The following is an 18,919-nucleotide window of genomic DNA, read 5'->3' as shown; positions in this document are numbered from 1 at the left end:
CAAACATTTCTGAAAACTAGAAACCTGAGGGAGTGCAGGGAGGTGTGACTTGCGTGGTTCTCCCGGTGCTTTTATTTACCTAGAATCTTCAGCAAAACTCAAATGTATTTACCTAAAAAATTGCATTTTTACCACATTTCTGTATGGGATCACTGCACCAGCACAAATTTCCTACCACCCAACGTTCCCCTCAGCCTCCCCATGAAAATTATACCTCTCTTGTGTAGGTGGGCCATGTGCCTGTGACAGGGAAGAGCCAAAAACAGGTCGAAAATGAGGGGAACCAAAGCGGGTCCAAAAGGGCAGTTTGAAAAATTAAATTTTTAGGCTGACAAGTGGGGCAGAATTTGTATCCGTATAGATGTGACAATGCTGGTTGGTAGGAATTTTGAGGATTCCTGCAGATTCTGGAAGGTTCCATCACAAAAATGTGGGATAAATATGTGATTTCAAGCAAAGTAGGAGGTTTGCAGGGCATTGTGGATAAGAAAATGGTGCGGGGTGCATGTGAAGCACACCACCCTGGACTCACCCAGATGTTTAGTTTTCAGATGTGTCTAGGTCTCATAGATTTTTCTAGATGGCAACGTCCCAAAGTCCAAAAAGTGCAGCCCTCACCATTCCAAGTGGAATGATTTTAGAAATAGACGAGCTCTCATTGCCCAAATTTAAAACCTAAACCCCAAATAATCAAATGTCATCTTGCTTGCTGTGGGATAAGATGTTTTAGTGTGCGGGGTGAGCTGAAAGACTGTTACCCCGCTCAGTTGGTGTGGGGGCATAACCATGCCCATACTGCTTGGCAGCAACCACCCCACTATTTTGTTTTATTCCCAAGCATCTGGTAGGTTTTCTGCCCCCCGGGAAGTGCATCGGGGGTAATTGCACCATCTGCCCACCGAAGGGCAGAACAACTTTGTCCCCATTTATTTGGGGTGGGGGTATGGCCATACTTCATATGTTGTAATAGACTCTCCCTCCACCTTTTCGTGCACAACCCATTTATATTCCAAGATAAAATTTTAACCTGAGTACCCATGACCTAGAATCTTATGACTCTAACCGTGACAATAATGAGATGGAACATTGGCTGGCTGACAAACCATAGATGGACCTAAGGTGTCTGAGTATTTCTTTTTCTAATGCTTCCCACCTTGTGACCCTGCACCTGTCCCCACCCTCCCTCCTCGGGAGAACCCCCACTGGCTTCCTCATGTCCTACAGCCTTAGTGAGCCCCTCTACCACAATGCACATCACTCGGAGAGGAGAAAACATCACAAAAACAACAACAAACATGATACCATATCATCAAGGGAGCAGTACCCAGTTTCCCCCACCCCATTCTTTACTAGTTTTGGGAGATGGGAGCAATACATTCAACCACCTCCTTGTAACCCTTAAAGTTGTACATCGTATAATTAAACATCACTCTGAAATTGGCAGGGAAGTTCAGCTGAGCTGTGGCCCCTAACTTTTCTCAGAGGAGCAATCCTTTTCCCCAGCTCCCATTGCTGATTTAAGGTTGACTGTGAAACATTTGATTCGATTTCAAAAAGTAAAACCATCTGCAATCACAGTTTCAAGGCACTCATGAGGATACTGTCTTTTAGGGTACATGTGTGGAAGTTAACTAAAATCTTCATTGGTTTGGTTCTGTTGGGATTCATCTTGAAGGGGTCCCTATGCACCCTTTGGATGTCATTAAGAATTTCCTGTTCCGTATCAGCTATCTGTGTTCCTACTTTCATCAGCTTTACCAAGTAAGCTTTTAAATGACCCCCCTCTGCCTTCTCTGGAATGCTGAAGATTCCCAAATTGGATCTTCTTTGATTATTCTCTAACAACTCTATCTTCCTCCAATAGTCCTCCTCTATTGGCTCTAAATGGTGTATACTCTCTCTATTGGTGATTGCTAGACTTTTCACCTCCTGATCGTCCCCAACCACAATTGCCATTCTATTTGTCAGGTCATCAATTGTCTTTCCCAGATTATCACATAGATTGCAAATCTCTCTTTGATAATATTTGGATATTTCAATCCTGCTCCTGATCTCAAGAGTTAGAGCCTGGAGCATTACTTCGACCAACTGATCTCTTTGCAGATGTGGCTGGTCCCACCGTGCTTCATTAAGGGGTGGGCAGGGCACTGCTAGAATACTGGGCTGAGGACTTTGCCCTAGAGGGGTATCACTGCTAGGGGGAGTCATAATTGCTGTCAACCAGGGGTGTTGAAGTTGGGGCTGTTGGGGTGGCTGAGGTGGGGGATGTTGATCTGACATACCTCCCTCCACTTGCTCCTCAACTGCTAAGGCTGGGACCTGTTGGAGGTGGCCTAATCCAAGGCCCCCCAGTAGCCATACTGACCCTTGAAGGTTGTTTATGAGGGCCCTGAATTTGCTCCTGCGGTTCTTCCAGAAATCTGTCTACACCCAGAACTTCTCTTTTGTTTAAAGTAACTGTTGAGGGCACAACTTTAAAAAACATGTGCAACGAGGGGCTGATCTTCACTTTTCCCACTGGTTTACCCGATCTCCCACCACTTTGTCTCTCAATAGGCACTTTCTCAGCCGGGATCGCCTGACTTCTTACACCCAACATGTTTTTCTGTTGGCTAAAGTGTTACCCCGATGTTCGGTTCTTCCTCAGAACAGCCCGCCGGCAGAACGCTGGCCTCAGGGAACTGCAGTTATGACAACTTGGTTGCCCTACACACTCTAGGGCTACCCGCACCACCTTTCCCCTCAGAAGGGGATCCTCGCTGCTGCTTTCTTCTCCTAAGACAGCTCGTGCGTGGCCCTCATCCAGCGTACTTCCAGCATCTCCAACTCACCTTCTCCTGCCACGTACTCTGAGCCTGCTGTACAGATCGCGGATCTGTCATGCATGCCGGAGACAGGATCTCATTGGTAAACTCATGGTATCCTGGTGAGAATAACTAAAGTGTGATTGATAAAGGTGCCCCATCACTGTTTAACTGTATTGATTCACAGAATTATATCAATTAAATTCAAAGCCTCTCCATGTGCTTTGCTCATGGCAGAGTCAGCTCCCACAACCTACTGCTAGCTGGCCACCATGTTCTCCCACCTACAAAAGTGAAGTTTGTGAATATTGAAAATAACTAAACTTACTCAAAAATGTGAGTTACTACAAAAGTAAAGTTTGTCAATAGCACTTTGTAGTACGTTTTGCAGTAATAATGTAGTACTACAAAGCTCACAACAAAGTGCACTTGTGAATCAGGCCCCAAAGATTTAAGTGATTTGTGGGAAGACTGATGGTGTACCAGGAATAAAGAGACCTCTCCCATGTGTTAAAATGAGATTGCAATGCACTCCCGAGTTTTGTGACCATATAATGGGACTCCACCTTCAGCTCTATTTGTCTATTCGGTCATGAAACTCTCTGGTGACTTGCAGTATTCTTATAATGTACGGATATTCACTATTTTTGTCCCTTACATTGCAGGGAACAGGTCAAGCCAATTGTGTTTCAGTTTTGCAATGTTTGTGGTGAGGGCAACATTTAGTGCTTGGTGGAAAAGAAGAACCCACAAAACAGTGGCCCAAATTTAAGAAAAGTTAGTGCCTTTGAACCATTTTTATTACGTAAAAGTGGTGCTAACAGAGCGCCATATTTAGATGGTTTCACTAGAGCAGTCTAGCGATACTTTTCAGGATTAAGCATAATTTTTAGGAGCACCTTTTCACCTTGTGTCATTTAACGACAATGATATGCAAGATAGGTGTTCCCTCCTACAAATTGACGTCAGCCCACTGGTGCCAAATCTACAAGCCGACGTAAAATGACAAATGTCTAGGATCGGGCTGAAAATATTATGCTAACTCCGATTAGCATAAAATGTTAACCCCTGGTCAGACCTTAAAATAAGGCCCAGCCACAACTACATATGGAAAACATGCAAAAGGAACCCTGGCAAACAACTGGACAATATGGACTTGTTAATGCTACAGCTGGGCACCCAGAGAAGATGACAGCGATGAGTCAAGTGCCACCAGCACCACCGCAACAACCTCAACCACCACTGCAGCCACAAAGGTAGCTCAGAAGGAAGGAGTGAATATTCCACACACGAGCATCCGTCCTTGGCCTCAGGAACAAAGAGCTCATCAGACTGTACCATCTCAAACAGGAGTCCATCATATGGCTGCTCCACCACATTGCTCCTGACATCACAGCGAGAGTGGAGAGTCCTACATCCATACCACCCATGACCAAACTCCTAGGTATCCTCCACATGCTGTCCGCTGGATAATTTCAGACCACTGCAACACAAGAGTGTGGCATTTCACAGCCATTCTTTTCTGCCTTTCTTCCTATGGTCCTGGACACCATCATCTGCCTCTCACCCCACCATATCTGGTTCCCCAACACCCAGCAACTGCAGAAGGAGACCAAACAAGGATTATACCAAATTACTGGGTTCCTGCATGTGCTGAGTGCAATAGACTGCACGCATTTCCAACTTGTTCCTCCTGCCGCAACGGAACACCTTTATAGGAACAGGAAGCACACACACTCAATTAATGTGCAGGCCATTGTGGACCATCCTGGAATATTCAACAACATCCTTGCTAAATATCTGGGCAGCATGCATGATGCCTACATCTTTAGACACTCAACAATAAATCAGTGCTTCCAGGATGGACAATATGGTAATGGCCTACTCGTAGGTAAGCCAGCACACTAAACATGTGGGACAAACAATACATACACCACTCTACACACACATGGATAGGGAAGCACAGATGTTTGGACTACAACACATATGCCACATGCTTCACTACACAGCATTCAATGCACATCACCCTCACATACGGCCACATGTACAAGTTCTTAGCGCCACCTGATTGACACTTTTAATGATGCACAGGTGGAGCAATGTCCCCTCTGAATTCAAAAGCTAGAGTCAAGCCACTACATGTGTCCACATATTTATTCCTTCACACATAACTCTTAGGATGGAATAGCTCAGCTATGTGTATCGCATTGGCCATGCCACGGTCAAACAACTCACATATTGGCACTTCCCCACATTTACCATGCTGTAGAAACCTGAGGCAGCACTGACAATTGATGCCAGCGTAGTGGTGGCATCACCATTTACATAGCATCAAAAATACCTGATATTCTCATAGTGCTAAGCTTTCCCATGTGTGGTGCATAGTGCAGCACACTTTTGAAATAGGACATTGCCATCATTGATAGATCATGTGGAGGATTCGACACTTCACAGAACACCAAATATCATACCCTTAAATCCTACATCTCCCTACCGTTATACAAGAGTGCCTAGAGTAGTCTGTGAGAGATGAACTACTGTCAGTTAACTTGTGGTGGCCTGAAACGTATAATGTTAAGGAGACATGGGACTTTGCAGGGCAGGACTGGTGATGCAGGGCAGTGCAGAAAAACACCTCATGCCCTGTCTTGTCCCACAGGTGTCTACAAAATAGTTACATACATTGCAATAAATTCTATACAACTGTGCCACTCTGTGCATATGAACCACATACACTGTTGGATGCTTGCCATCAAATGGCAACGAACAACACTTTGTACAAGGGAGATATTTTAAAGCCAAGGGAGTGGGATTCACATGCAGCACACAGGGTGCAACACCTGTCTCATGGCACACAACACACAAAATAGGTAAAAATTTAGCCAGCTCACTCTTCTGCAGGTCTAAAGTAATGGGACTAAGGAACAAATACAGACAACACCACACATATTCTGCATCGGTGAACTGCCAGATCAGAAAATAATCAACAATCACCAGGTCCCTGAGGCACAATCCATGACTGGAAAGTGCACCACAACGTACTAATACAACCATGCATTCAAACAGAAGCATACACAATACTAGGTGTAAGTCTGAATCACCACTCTACTGAAAACAAAAAATGTTCCATGGCATATAGCAATAAACAAATATGCACACCTGACACTTTTTCTCATATTCCATAGCAGCGGACCAAGGTTATGGAATCCATCCTTGGGTCTTGACCCCATATTGAAACCCACTAACTGATGCTGAGTGGGCTTACAATGAATCACAAAAAAGGACCGGGAATGTGGTGGAGAAGACATTTGGCATGATAAAATCCAGGTTCTGGTGTCTAGGTCTAACAGGAGGAAGCCTGTTATATGCACCACCCATTGTGTGCAAAACAATATTTGTCTGTGCAATTTTGCACAACATCTGTGTTCATACAAATTTCCCCTGGTATGAACAGGTAGATGGCGCCTTTGAGGAGGATGAAGACAATGATGCACAACAGGAGGATGGGGAACAAACAAAATCTGCTGCTGGAGCACCCAAAAGAGACCATATTGTGCACAACTTTTTCACTTAGAGACTGTAGTCCAAGCATCAATAAATGAAAAATTTGTAAATAAATCACTTCAACTCTCATTTCTGATGGAGTACTTCTTTTCACCATCACATCACTATTCAACTCACCCATATCTCAGAGAGCAGAACTAGACCAAAAAAGAGATAAATAAGTTAGGAACATAGTCGAAACAAAAAAAACTAATATAAACAATGCACTACCACATGAATATGTGGGTAAAATGTAGGCATAGTCTATAGCACTAACAAATTACATTGTCACACGCATATCACATAAGTGTGTTGGGTTGACATATGCCTGCAGCAATCCAGGAAATACACGTGAAGACTGCTGTACCGTTGTCGGGCCTAGATAGTAAAAGACTAGTAATTACCTACAACGGTAGGTTTGTGTCTGCCATGTAACCAAGCAATGTCTGAATGTCACTATAACAGGTGATAACTAAAAACATACTCCTCAGTGGCACTCACATGTTTGTCCAAGAGTGTGTGAAATAAAGAGACTAAAACACCTAAATGTCTAGGTTTATCACACTCAATTCAGTTTGGAATGTGCATGTAAGTCAAGCAATGTCTAGACAAGTCACAAACCCTTGCCAAATTGTACGTGTGATGAAGGACACATATATGTTGAATATCGCATCGTCTCCACTTATAGCTGTCAACAATCTAAATATACTCGTAGTGAATGTCACAAAGGTTGCAGAATGCAGATGTGTGTAAGTGGCCATGTCAAATAAATTATGTGGAAGGACAGCTAAGAGACTCCCTTAGCTTACTTTGATAACCAATCTATGGAGGTCACTCAGACACTACACAAGTGCTGTGCCTGGTGTTCAGTGATGTGTGGGGATCAGTCATGTGATCTTGCAAAGCCTGGGAATTCCAGGGCAAATATTGTTTAGCCTGTAGAAGAAGCTATGTTCATCTACAAAGTTTGCAAGTCTGACTTAGTATGTTGTGCATGATTGAAGGGACAATGGGAATGACCAAGACGGGTACCAAGGGTAATATGCAGATAAAATGACAGCAATGTAGACCTACAAGCGTACATCACAAAATATACCCTCAATCTGTGTGAAGGAACAACAAAGACTAATACTCACTGTACAACACAACAATGTATCCATCTAACACTAGACACATAGTCACAGAGATTGCGTGGGTCTATGCATATTCCAGTCGCATTGGCAACAACTACAACTATGTGCTTGGCAACACAAACAAATGTGACAGAGGCAAGTGACAAATGACAGTATCTGTACCCTGGGTCTGCAGATATGACTCAGTTGCACAATCTATCAATGACCTAATCAAGAATCATAGGAATACTCTCACCTATGTGTGCATAGTCACGTCATACCCTAGCAATTGATGAAAAATGTCCAACACAAACAAGCTGTATGTCTCTAGTAAATAATATCGCAAGCCTGATATCAACAACGTCAAAGTCAACAAAACATTGTTGGCCATGGGACCACAATTGCACAGGTGCATGTCTGCAGGTGACTGTGCATTGCAGGGCTGATGATAAATCTTGAGGATGGCAAACCCCCCCCTCCCAATCCCCAGAGGGGACTACATCAACTCCTGGCACAGTCAGGGGCCTGCTGCCTGTGCACAGTCAACTTGTGTCAATGTGTGCACCATTGGACCTGTGTGGGCATAAAAAGTGCCACTGGAGCACTGATGACTAGGCTGCCATCACTACCTGAGAGCAGCTGTGCCATACAGATTGTATGTTAAAGTGAAATCAGCAAAAAAGGGAGAGTCATTGTGCATTCAAGTGTATGTGCTAATCATATATTCCCTGAATTTTTTCACACATGTCCCACCGAGGTGGACCAGGCGTGGGATGGTCTATTTGCGTACAGACAAAAGACAACAAATTACATATGGAAATGTGTATGTTTAAAATAATCATTTAGAAATGTATATGTACAGTACATATGTTTCTACTTAGGGAAACATAGTAAACACAGATATGATACACAGCTTTGCTACAATGGTCTACACATATCCATGCTGGAATAGAGAATTGATAGTTGTCATATCCCTAAACACTCAGCTCTAGTCTGCACTACTTATCACACATGAAAACTATCTTCTCACATGTCACATACATAACAACCATGACACATGTCAGCACACTATCTCCAAGAATTAGCATGCATGAGGAACTATAGGTTGCACATGTTGCATTACATCATGAAGTCTGGTCCTTAGAACACACCAGAATGTGTCACACACTTGCACTTACATTGTAATGGGTTACCGGATCATTACCCAGCCTTACTCAACAGCATCCTTTGCTATTCATTTGTCAAAGGTATCATATGCATGAACATGTTTCACACATGGCCAACCTATCTTATTCTGTGTTGTGAAACAAACAGTGGGAATTTTGGCATTACAATGTCTTAGACCTACATTATGAGTTCCATCACACATGTACACTCACAGTACACACATTGTACACAAGTGGAAACATGCATGTGGAAAAAGTTGTTATACACATGCACATATGCAAACAGTATCAGTCCTCCCATGCTTCACACACACATACAAACATGGAAACACATTCCTATGTTACTGGTACACAGTGAAATACACATGCATACATATGTTGCCCTAGCATAAAACAATAAAGGTGCATAGCACCTGTAATTTGAAATTTGGTTTTGGGTGCCCTGTCACCCTTCCCTCTAAAATCCGTGCATGCTCGTCATGCGTAAAAAAAATGACGCATATGGTATATGTCAAACATTGCAAATACTAAAATTGATGCATCACACCTGTGCATCTCAACTAAAACATTATGCTTTGTCAGCCTTCATACAAAATTTCACGCATGGCCGTCACACATAAAAAAAAGACGCATATCAGAAAACGTGATGCATACGCCTAGGAAGTGATGCATTAGGACTTCCTTGCGGCACATATGGAAGTGAACTTACTTTCACTTTTACTTTACAGTCTTGTAGCTTGTGCTTGGGAGAGGCTGTGTTGTGTTTGTGCTGGTGTGAAGAGTGGTGGGTTTGGAGTCTTTTGTGCTGCGTGCTGTCTGTATCTTGTTCATTTTGTAATTTTGTCATTCTATTTGTAATTCTTGTGCTGTTATTGTTTCAGTATTGTTGAGTGTTTGTCTTAGGGGTAGTTATGTTTTTTGGGGTAGTTAGTGTTAGTTTGGGATAACTATAATAATTTTGATGGGGTATTTAGGTTGCAGTGGAGGGACACTGCAACATGTCAGTGAAGGGAAGGGCAAAGCGAATGACTGGGGATGAACTAGGGGGCTTTATCTGGTTGGTCTGCCACTACCTCCCTAACATGGTCGCCATGGGTGGCTGTGTGATAATGGGCTCCGGACTCAGGCACAGAAGCTGGGCTAGGGCAAGGTGCTGTACCATCTGACTCACATCTACTCTGTTAAGCGCACTGACCACCAGTTGAAGCATCAGTAGGCAGACCTAATCTCACGTGAGCTGGATCTCCTGGATCACCTGGTATTTCAGGTCGGAGGAACTGTTGGTAAGTACCCCTTGAACATAGCTACCTCCTTATTTGCATTTGAATGACAGTAGGACATAAGGTTTACTTCAGCATGTCATGACAAAGGTGAGGACAGCAAGTTCTGTATCTCAGCCAACCTGCATTCCTGAGAGGTGAGCAATGCACCGGGTGCTGACAATTAGCACATTCCTCTCTTGGTACCTTGTGTATCAAATATACATATTGAAGTGCAGGAAACTAAACACACATGTGTAATCTTGCAAGGCTTTATGTTTTCCAGGCACAAATGTCCATGTCCATCATGGGCTAGACAACTGTGGAAATATGCATTGTCTGTTAATGTGATGGCAGACATGATGCAGGAGTATAGGGAGTCATGGATGTGTGTGCTCCTTGAGTCATGTATGTGCAGAGTGACAAAGGAGGGTCCCAAATCTAAGAAGGGCTTAGTGGCTCCTACTGCAACATTACCGTCATATTTTTTAAGGTAATGTGGCAATGGAGGCAATTATTGCCTCACCATATGTCAAAATTTGCACAATGCAAGCATTGTGGCACTTCTGAACCTTAGCAGGTTTGGCATCTTCGTGTATGGTACAAATCATGCAAAGTGCCACAATAATGTCATAGTTTACAATACTAGTGTCCTAACATGCTCCACGGTGCGCTGTATTTGCAATACGGCACACACATGGTGGAGTTAGGGGGTGGTAGGGGGCTGCAGAAAAAGTGGAGCATCTGAGATGATGCTCCATTGTTACACAGATTTTCAACAAAGTCCTAAGCTTCAGACAAGTGACAGTGTACTGTTCCCAAGAAATGGTTACATATGTATTTGAGACACGTATGCATGGGTGAATCCCATATCTGTATGTGTTATTGTGGACTAACAATGTCTGTCCAATTGACATTTTATGGATGCAAGTTTGTCATTCCTAAACCTATGTTAGCTAGGTCTATCAGCCAAATGAGTGGAATTTCTAACAGTTGTCCATGCTTTTATTTGTTCAACATTCACAAAGCTTTGTTTTCCTGTCATGTCTTGAAGGTGGACTTGTACCCTACACCATTGAAGATGTTTCACTATTTGAAGACCCTGATGCTGCCAGCAAGTGTTAATTTGTATGTCAAATGTGTTGATCAAGGGTTATGTGTGAGGTAGGATGATGTTTCCAATGCCATGTTAAAATGGCATTTGTATCAATTAAGACACCATAATTTTCCTTGTATATTGACAGTATGTCTGATGTTATGCTGAGGATATGGTATACAACAAAATGGTGCACGGGTGCCAATGTGTCCTGCAATGGATTTGTAAGTCTTCGGAAAAGGTAAGTATGCATACTAACACAGTGATGTCAGGCAAGATGTGTGTCATATGTGCTAGGTTTTAGAAATGTATTTATGTTGGCAAGAGACTCGTCACAAGACATGTTAATGCACTGTGTGCCACACATGACACAAATTAACTCTGGGCATGGAACAATTAATGACCATGTGAAGAGGTCTCCAAGGGAATTATCAGTGAGCCAACTGCGCCACCAGCCCTTCACTTTGCTTCAGAAATGAAGTGATGCACTGGCCACCCAAGAAGCTATTTTGAGAAGGCCAACAGTTATTTGAGTCCACATTGAGATTTCAGCTCTTGTCCTGCAAAAAGCAAAAAGATGTGTGCAGAGTGACCTACATGATCTACCCATCATGATGAGTGCGAGTGAGCATGGTCAAATCACATGTCTATGAGATGTGCATGTTGAGGGCTTACTGGGTACTTAAGATATGTTACAAGCTTGTGCACTGAAAGTGTGCAATATTGTTTAGCCTTTATCCCTGCAACATGAACAATATATTGTAGATGCTTGGGAGGCAGATTGGCATAGACTTTGGGTTTGACGTTGTTTTATGTGTTCTGGTGGACAACATGTGTCATCTGAACATGCCGTTTCCGTTGCATGCTTCTTCCTCCGCCCAAAGCAGTCTTTGATGACATGTTCCCCTCATGTTTTAGTGGCCTCAATGACTCCAGCACAGAAGCGTGCATTTGAGGAAAGGGTGGAGAGATACCAGCACATCTATGCAGTTCAGAAAGGGTACCGTAGGATGTCCAGGCGATACAAAGTTTAGAAAGCATCATGGTTGTGGCAGGCATTTCCTCATGGAGGACCGGCCAAATGGCCTGCAACCTGCACACTCACAAGTGGAACTTCAAAACAGAAGGTCAGGGGTGGGTCTGCAGATTCTGCATCCTCAACATCAGTGGACCCTACTAAACCACCATCCCAGCAACAGCCAAGACCACCTTCCACTGCCACCATATTTGAGAATGAAATGCAGAAGGACATGGCTGAAATTAAATTGAGGTTGGCCAAATTGGAGAAGGCAAACAAAAGGAATTACAAACTGTTAAAGTATATTAAAAAGAAGATGAAGAGGTGCTGACTTTGGACCTTTTCCTCTTCACAGTACCTTCCTATGCCCTAGTTTAAAATGCAAATAGTTTTAGTTGGTTTCAGATGGGAAGGCATAGATAAGGTAGCATGGAGTAGGTTAGTTTTAGGACATAGTTGGTATAGTTGATTTTTTTTTTATTGGGGGGTATGTATTGGGGTATATGTTTAAAAAATAAATATATTAAATATCAAATATATATATGTATCTGTTTAGGCAATAGGTTTAGTTAGTCTATGTTTAGCTTTATGTAATGTTGTCCTTCTTGTCTATTGTCTCTTAAGGGGGTGAGGGACCAACGTTTGTTGTGTGGTGTTACATGTTAAGATAAGTTTAGATAAGAATAGTTCACTGTAGGGATAAGTTAAGATTAGTTAGTATAGGTTAGATCAGTTATAGTTAGTGTGTAGTTTAGGTTTTTGATAGGTAGTATTTTTGGGGTATTAATAAATCTTATTAGTTTCCTACAATATGGTGTCCATGATGAATAACTTTCCGGGTGTTATCATGTCTGTGTATCTCTTATGGACGGGTACCTGTCTGATTGGCAGCAGTATGACATCAGCCTCTCAATTCACTATTCAGCGCTGTTCCTGACACTCTGATTGTGCATGGATACAAATTCCAAGAAAGGTAATCAGACACAATTTATTGGTTTGGTAAGTAATGTAACATCAATTGCTCAAAAGTTTAGAACATTGCACTCCACCTCATTTGGGAAATAGATACTTCCACACTAACAGCTACCCCGCCCAGTCTTGCATATGCCTATTTTGTTTGTCACATCAATGTTGTACTGGTACAATTATCAGAGATATTTCCAAACTCTTGTGTTCTGAACCAAAACATGCCATATGTAAACTTGTATACATGCTTGTATACATGCTTGGAAAACTCAGAGATTTTGTGGGAGCCCACAATGCTATCAGTCACCTTACTAATGTTTGAGTCTGTGTGTGGCTTTGTGTCTGACAGAAAGCCACACTTGTCCTTTTGTTCAGTACTCATTGTAATATCTTCACACAATCCATACATTTGAAATAGTCAGTCGATCACAGAAAAAAGCAGAATATATATAAATTTGGTAAAACATTTTTTACATGTGCAAGCTTTGTTTCAGATGATGTACAATGTACAGCATACTGACCCCATGAGAGATCCCAAGCCATTGAATGTCCAGTCAGAGTCCAGGGGGGAGGAGCATGTCATTAGAAATGCAAAGGAGTGGTGTGCATCAGTGAGGAATTGGCCGAATTGACAATAGGCAGGAATTGAGACTATGACAGTCCATGCATATGTTAACAGTGGTAGAGTGAAGAGGGCAAGTTGACAGCTGTTACTACACTGGCATGATCTTAAGACCAGAACTAAAGAGAAACTATCCATGTGCCACAGACTGTAGCTACCCGGTGGTTTTTCTGGTGAATAATGTTCCTTCCACATTGTCATCCTTTGATGTGTGTGGTGCCTCCTCTGCAATGGGTGGTGCTGGTGTTGAAGTTCAGTGTGGCACTCACACATGAGGGAAGAGAGATGTGGAATAAAAGGTACCTGCAGCTGCCATTTGTAGGAAAGCGAAAGGCATCACTGCAGCAAGGAGGAATTGCTTGTTTCTCAAAACAGCAGCTACATCATGGTGGTAGGCAGCCATGTTTTCAAGGAGGGAGGCCAGATTCCACTGCATGGACTCCAGGACATTTTGGAAAGCCCCCAGTCTGTTGTCAATCATTCTCCTGCCACTTTGGGAGGGCAATTGTTCCAACCTCTGCCTCAGGACAGCAGCTGTGCCTGCCAGGCACTGAGGGAGTTCACGGAGTGGAGAGTGGGTGCCTCTGAGGGAAGAAGAGTTGTCTTTCTTCAGACTGAGGCATCTCTGCACTCCTTCTAGGCTGCCCACTATGATCTCCATCCCCAACTGCACCTGCGATGTCAGCTCCCGCTGGACTCCTACCGCTGTCTTCTGAAAAGTAATGTTTGGGTCTAGGGCTGTGGCTGTACTGGTCGGTGCTGTGTGTTGGTGGTTGGGTGGTTTATATGGAGACCCTGCAATGCTATGTGATCTTCCTGTGACTGGAGAGGGTGTCTGGAAGGTACCCAGGACATCCTAGAGAGTTTCAGCATTGATGGTCCACAACTGGTCATCAAAATCATCAGAGAAATCCAGGACAGGCAGCTCTGCATGAGGTAAGGCATCATCCTCTGTAATGGGATAGTGAAATGTAAATCTTGGACTGTAGTGGCTGTTGACATGAGTCATCATTTACTTGCTTCTGGTGGCTTAGTGTCATGTACAGACTCACGCATCAAGGCACACATTTATGGACCCCTTGTGCCACACTGTGACACCTGAGAATCATTTCTATGGAGTCATCATTGGCACAATCTGTCAGACCACATTTCCCAGGGTGTTACACCCACCTTGAATGACTTATCATGGTCTTCTGCATATGTACCACTTTCATTGATTTGACTGTTTTACATATGCATGCCAGCGGTGTTGTCAAGGATTTGTGCACAACAACACAAATGGAGACGTACAGAATGATTTGCATTTGATTTTACAGATATTTGAGTAAATAATTGACTCCTCTGCCACCCCACGTGTGTTGTTAGAGTGATGAAAGGGTGTGAGCTGTCCACATGCATACCCATAGCCACGTTGAGTCATGTGTTCAGCATCCTGCTCCACCCATTGTGTGTTTCAACCACCTTTTGTGTATGTGTGCAAACAGGAATTTCTACCTTCCTGCAGAACAACACTCATCTGTCCTTCGCAGGTTTCCTTGTAGCATAGCTGCAAGGATGCCTGCATTTCTGGACTGAGTGTTGTTTTGCTGGAAGGTAGACTTTCCTGTTTGCACACATACACACAAGGTGGTTCACTGTTACGATGTGTACGATGTGTGGTGCAAGATGCTGAACACTGGATCTAAGTGGCTAGGAGGATGCATGTGGAAAAGCCGCCCACTTCCATCACCCTACCACAAATCAGGTTGAAAAATAGTACAGTGCATTCTGTATGGATTGTCCGCACCATTTTGTGTTCCATCCATGCGTAAGAAATTTTTCCTTGCATGCGTCATATCTGGCACAGGTATGCAGTGGTGCAAGGATGTACAAAGTGGATCTATGCATGCATTGTGTGACTGTTAATGTAGCGCAAGGGGAGTGGGCAGCTTGAGTCCACATTGGCATCAATCAATATGATGATAATGTTACATTAAGGGCTTGTAAATAAGGGCCTCTAGTGAGACAGTGAGAACACTTGTAGCTTATGTTATGCATGGAGGTGTCCCTTTGTGCATGATACCAGCCATCCCCACTACACAGGCAACCTTGTAGCATGGTGTCATGGAAGCTCTTTGTACAGCAGCAGAGATGATAATATAGACATGCCCCATATGTTGTGTATGATCACTTTTGTGCCCATTCCCAATGGTGCATGGAGGCCTATCACAGTTCTTATTAACCCACCATGGGCAACAAGCATAGTACATGTTGCCCAATGATTGCTACAGGTGGTTCAGCTGCAACAGTGAAGGGATTGATGTGAGGGTTGAGAAATGGTCTGTGCATATGGGGGGAAGTGGGAGGGCACTAGAAGTGTTTTGCCATTATTGTGTCCCCATGCAACCCTTTTGCATGCATTCAGTGTGTCCTATGTGCCTCCCCTTCTGCCACTGTTACTTTGAATATTGCCCCCCACTGCAACTTATGCTGCATGTGTGGTAGGTCTTGAAAGTCTGCACTGTCCTGTTCTGAGACTCTGGTGAGCAGCTCCTCCGGGATGATTGCTGCCACCGTCACCTCCAGCTTATCCAGGTCCTCCTGGGGTGCCAGACTTCCATCTCCAGTTTGCAGTGCTGCTTTTGGTTCTTGGCCAATTTCTCTTTAGTTCTGCGCTTGCAATCGTGCCAGCGCTTCTTACATGTGTCAGACCTCTTCACCTCTGACACACTGTTGACTTTATTGACAATTGACTGTCATATGACCTTCTTCCTACCTATTGACAATTTAGAGGTGACAAAGAGCTGGTGTTAGAGCTCTGTCACCTCACTGACCAAGATGGTATTCTCCTCACTGAAGCGACACTTCTTCTTCCGTTTCCCCTTCTCCTGTGATTTTTTTTGTCTATCCTCGCTTGTACTGGGCTGATTGGGTTCTTTCTGGGGTCTCTCCTTTCCTACATTATGCATCTTGGGTCCTCATGGCTTGTTTGGCTTTTTCACTGACTTTTTTTTATGCTTTTGAAGCAAAAATAGCGCTAGCACAAATTAGTTTTTTTTAAAACTTGCCGCTAATCATGCTAACACTACTTTTGCAGCATTACCATCATGTTTCTTTATGACCTGTCGTAATGGTTATTGCTATTTTTTTTACACTAACCTTTCCTAAGCGCCATGGTGTGCCATTTTATAAATAGGGTGATCGGATGGTGCTAAAAAATGTTGTTGAGCTGCGTTAAACATTTTGATGCACAACTGCGCTAGCGCAGTTGTGCGTCCTTTTTCTTAAATCTGTCCGAGTGTTTCTTAGACGTACCAAACCTGCCTTTCTTCCACCTGTGGGAATAACCAGGTTGCCAGCTGCAAAAACTCAGCTGGCTCTGTATTTCAGAAACCTTTAATCAGCTGCTCATCTGTCACAGACACCAGCACCATAGCATTTGAAGGGCCTGCCTATTTCTTGCTTGCTTATCCGGGCATATTGGCCCTGGGCCTGCTAAAAACTCATCAATAGCTTCTGTGCACTGGAAGAAAACTCTATGCACATCTGAGCTACTAATATTATGTATTTCTGAAACAAAACATCACTTTGAGGGATTGTCTCTGGAACGTAAAACAAATGTCAACCAGCCACAATGACATGGTAGCTGCCCACCATTACATATTTTCCTAAGTGTTCCTGAGACCTCAGCAGTAGCACTTTTAACATTAACATGATTCCGACAAGAGGACTGTGACTTTTAAATTCTGTGGACAATGCTAGGCCGGTATGCAGGAAGCGGGGCCTTCATCCCACTGGTGAGTTAAGCACTAAGTGACTGTGTAACTTTCTGGAACATTAAACAATGTAATATTAGCATCACACATAATCCAAAATCAATCAATTTTCCTTTTACTCTTCCTGTGGACATTTTAATGCCCTCTGACCTGGACACTGCACCCACTTTCAAACGGGGCTCATCCACAAGTGTAATTGACTACTTTTTAGTGGATGTGAGATTGTGGCCCTTGCTGAGAGATATGAAGGAGAATGTTAGATGCGAAAGTGATCATTATCCCCTGTTACTTTCTATGTCAGGGGACGTCTTTGGTAGAACCTCGAATAACCAAGTTACTATGGTCCCCACTCCTACCTTGAATAATTTGTCTATGAAGGTCAGGTGGCCAAAGGTCCAGTCGAATCCTTATTTGTTACGTGAGATCTACCTGGCTTTTATAGATAATCTGGCCCCGTATCACGACTGTGATTTTAATGATATCCCACTCTTATCTATACATGAAAACATGGTCATAAGACTGCAATGTATTTTTTCTAAGAAGGTTGGAGTAAGACATCAAGGAGGCACCTCCAGTTCATGGTTTGATGAATCCTGCTAAAGGGCCAAGACAGGATTAAAAAACGCTCTCACGGAAGGGACCCACGGGGAAATACAACTAGCCAGACGCACCTACAAAGAATCCACCACCCGAGCCAGAAAAAAAAGGGAATAAACAATTTGGCAGGAGTTGTTGGATGCTACCCAATCCAACAATAATAAACTGTTCTGGAAATTGCTGTGCAAGTGAAAGAAAGAGGGTAGGACTAGTATTAGCAATCACATACAGCCAGAAAGATGGGTCGAACATTTTTCAAGTCTATATGATAAAACTGATACCCCTATGACCTCCGTCACCCGGGAAGCGGACCAAGACCCTCTCCCCATTCCGGATGTGCTTCTTGGCCTAGCTCCCCTAGAAGGGTGCCCACAGAATTCTAAGGGCCACATTCGTTTTACTATCAAAGAATCTGCCGAGGCTATTCGCTCACTAAAACTCGGAAAAGCCCCAGGCCCAGATAAAATTCTAGGGGACCTCTACTCTTCTGAGCCAGCAGTTTGGACCTGGTACATTAATACACTTTCTAATAAAATTGCCGAAGGGGGGCAGATCCCTATGACATGGAAGGGTGCTGAAATTATTACCATTCACAAAAAGGGAAATGCAAACCTCCCGACAAATTATAGACCGATTAGTCTGATTGACAATCTTCAAAAAATATTCACCAAGCAACTTCTAGGCAGATTAACTAATTGGGCCACAGACCACCAGATCCTCTCTCCCCTTCAAGCCGGGTTTCGATCGAGGATCAGCACAGTGGATCAGGTCTTTAGACTGGCCGTGCTGTATTGGAAATATACAGCCCTTGCAAAACAACCTTTATATATTGCTTTTGTTGATTTGAGATCAGCCTTTGACTTAGTTCCAAGGGAGAAGTTGTGGGAGGTGTTACATAAAATAGGGACTCCAGCTAATTTAATTCAACTCCTGAAGCGACTGCATGAAGATACAAATGCGCAAGTGAGATGGGGTAACCTA

The sequence above is a fragment of the Pleurodeles waltl genome, chromosome 2_2 (assembly GCF_031143425.1).
Source record: "Pleurodeles waltl isolate 20211129_DDA chromosome 2_2, aPleWal1.hap1.20221129, whole genome shotgun sequence".
NCBI lineage: Eukaryota > Metazoa > Chordata > Amphibia > Caudata > Salamandridae > Pleurodeles > Pleurodeles waltl.
This window is presented reverse-complemented; position numbering follows the sequence as displayed.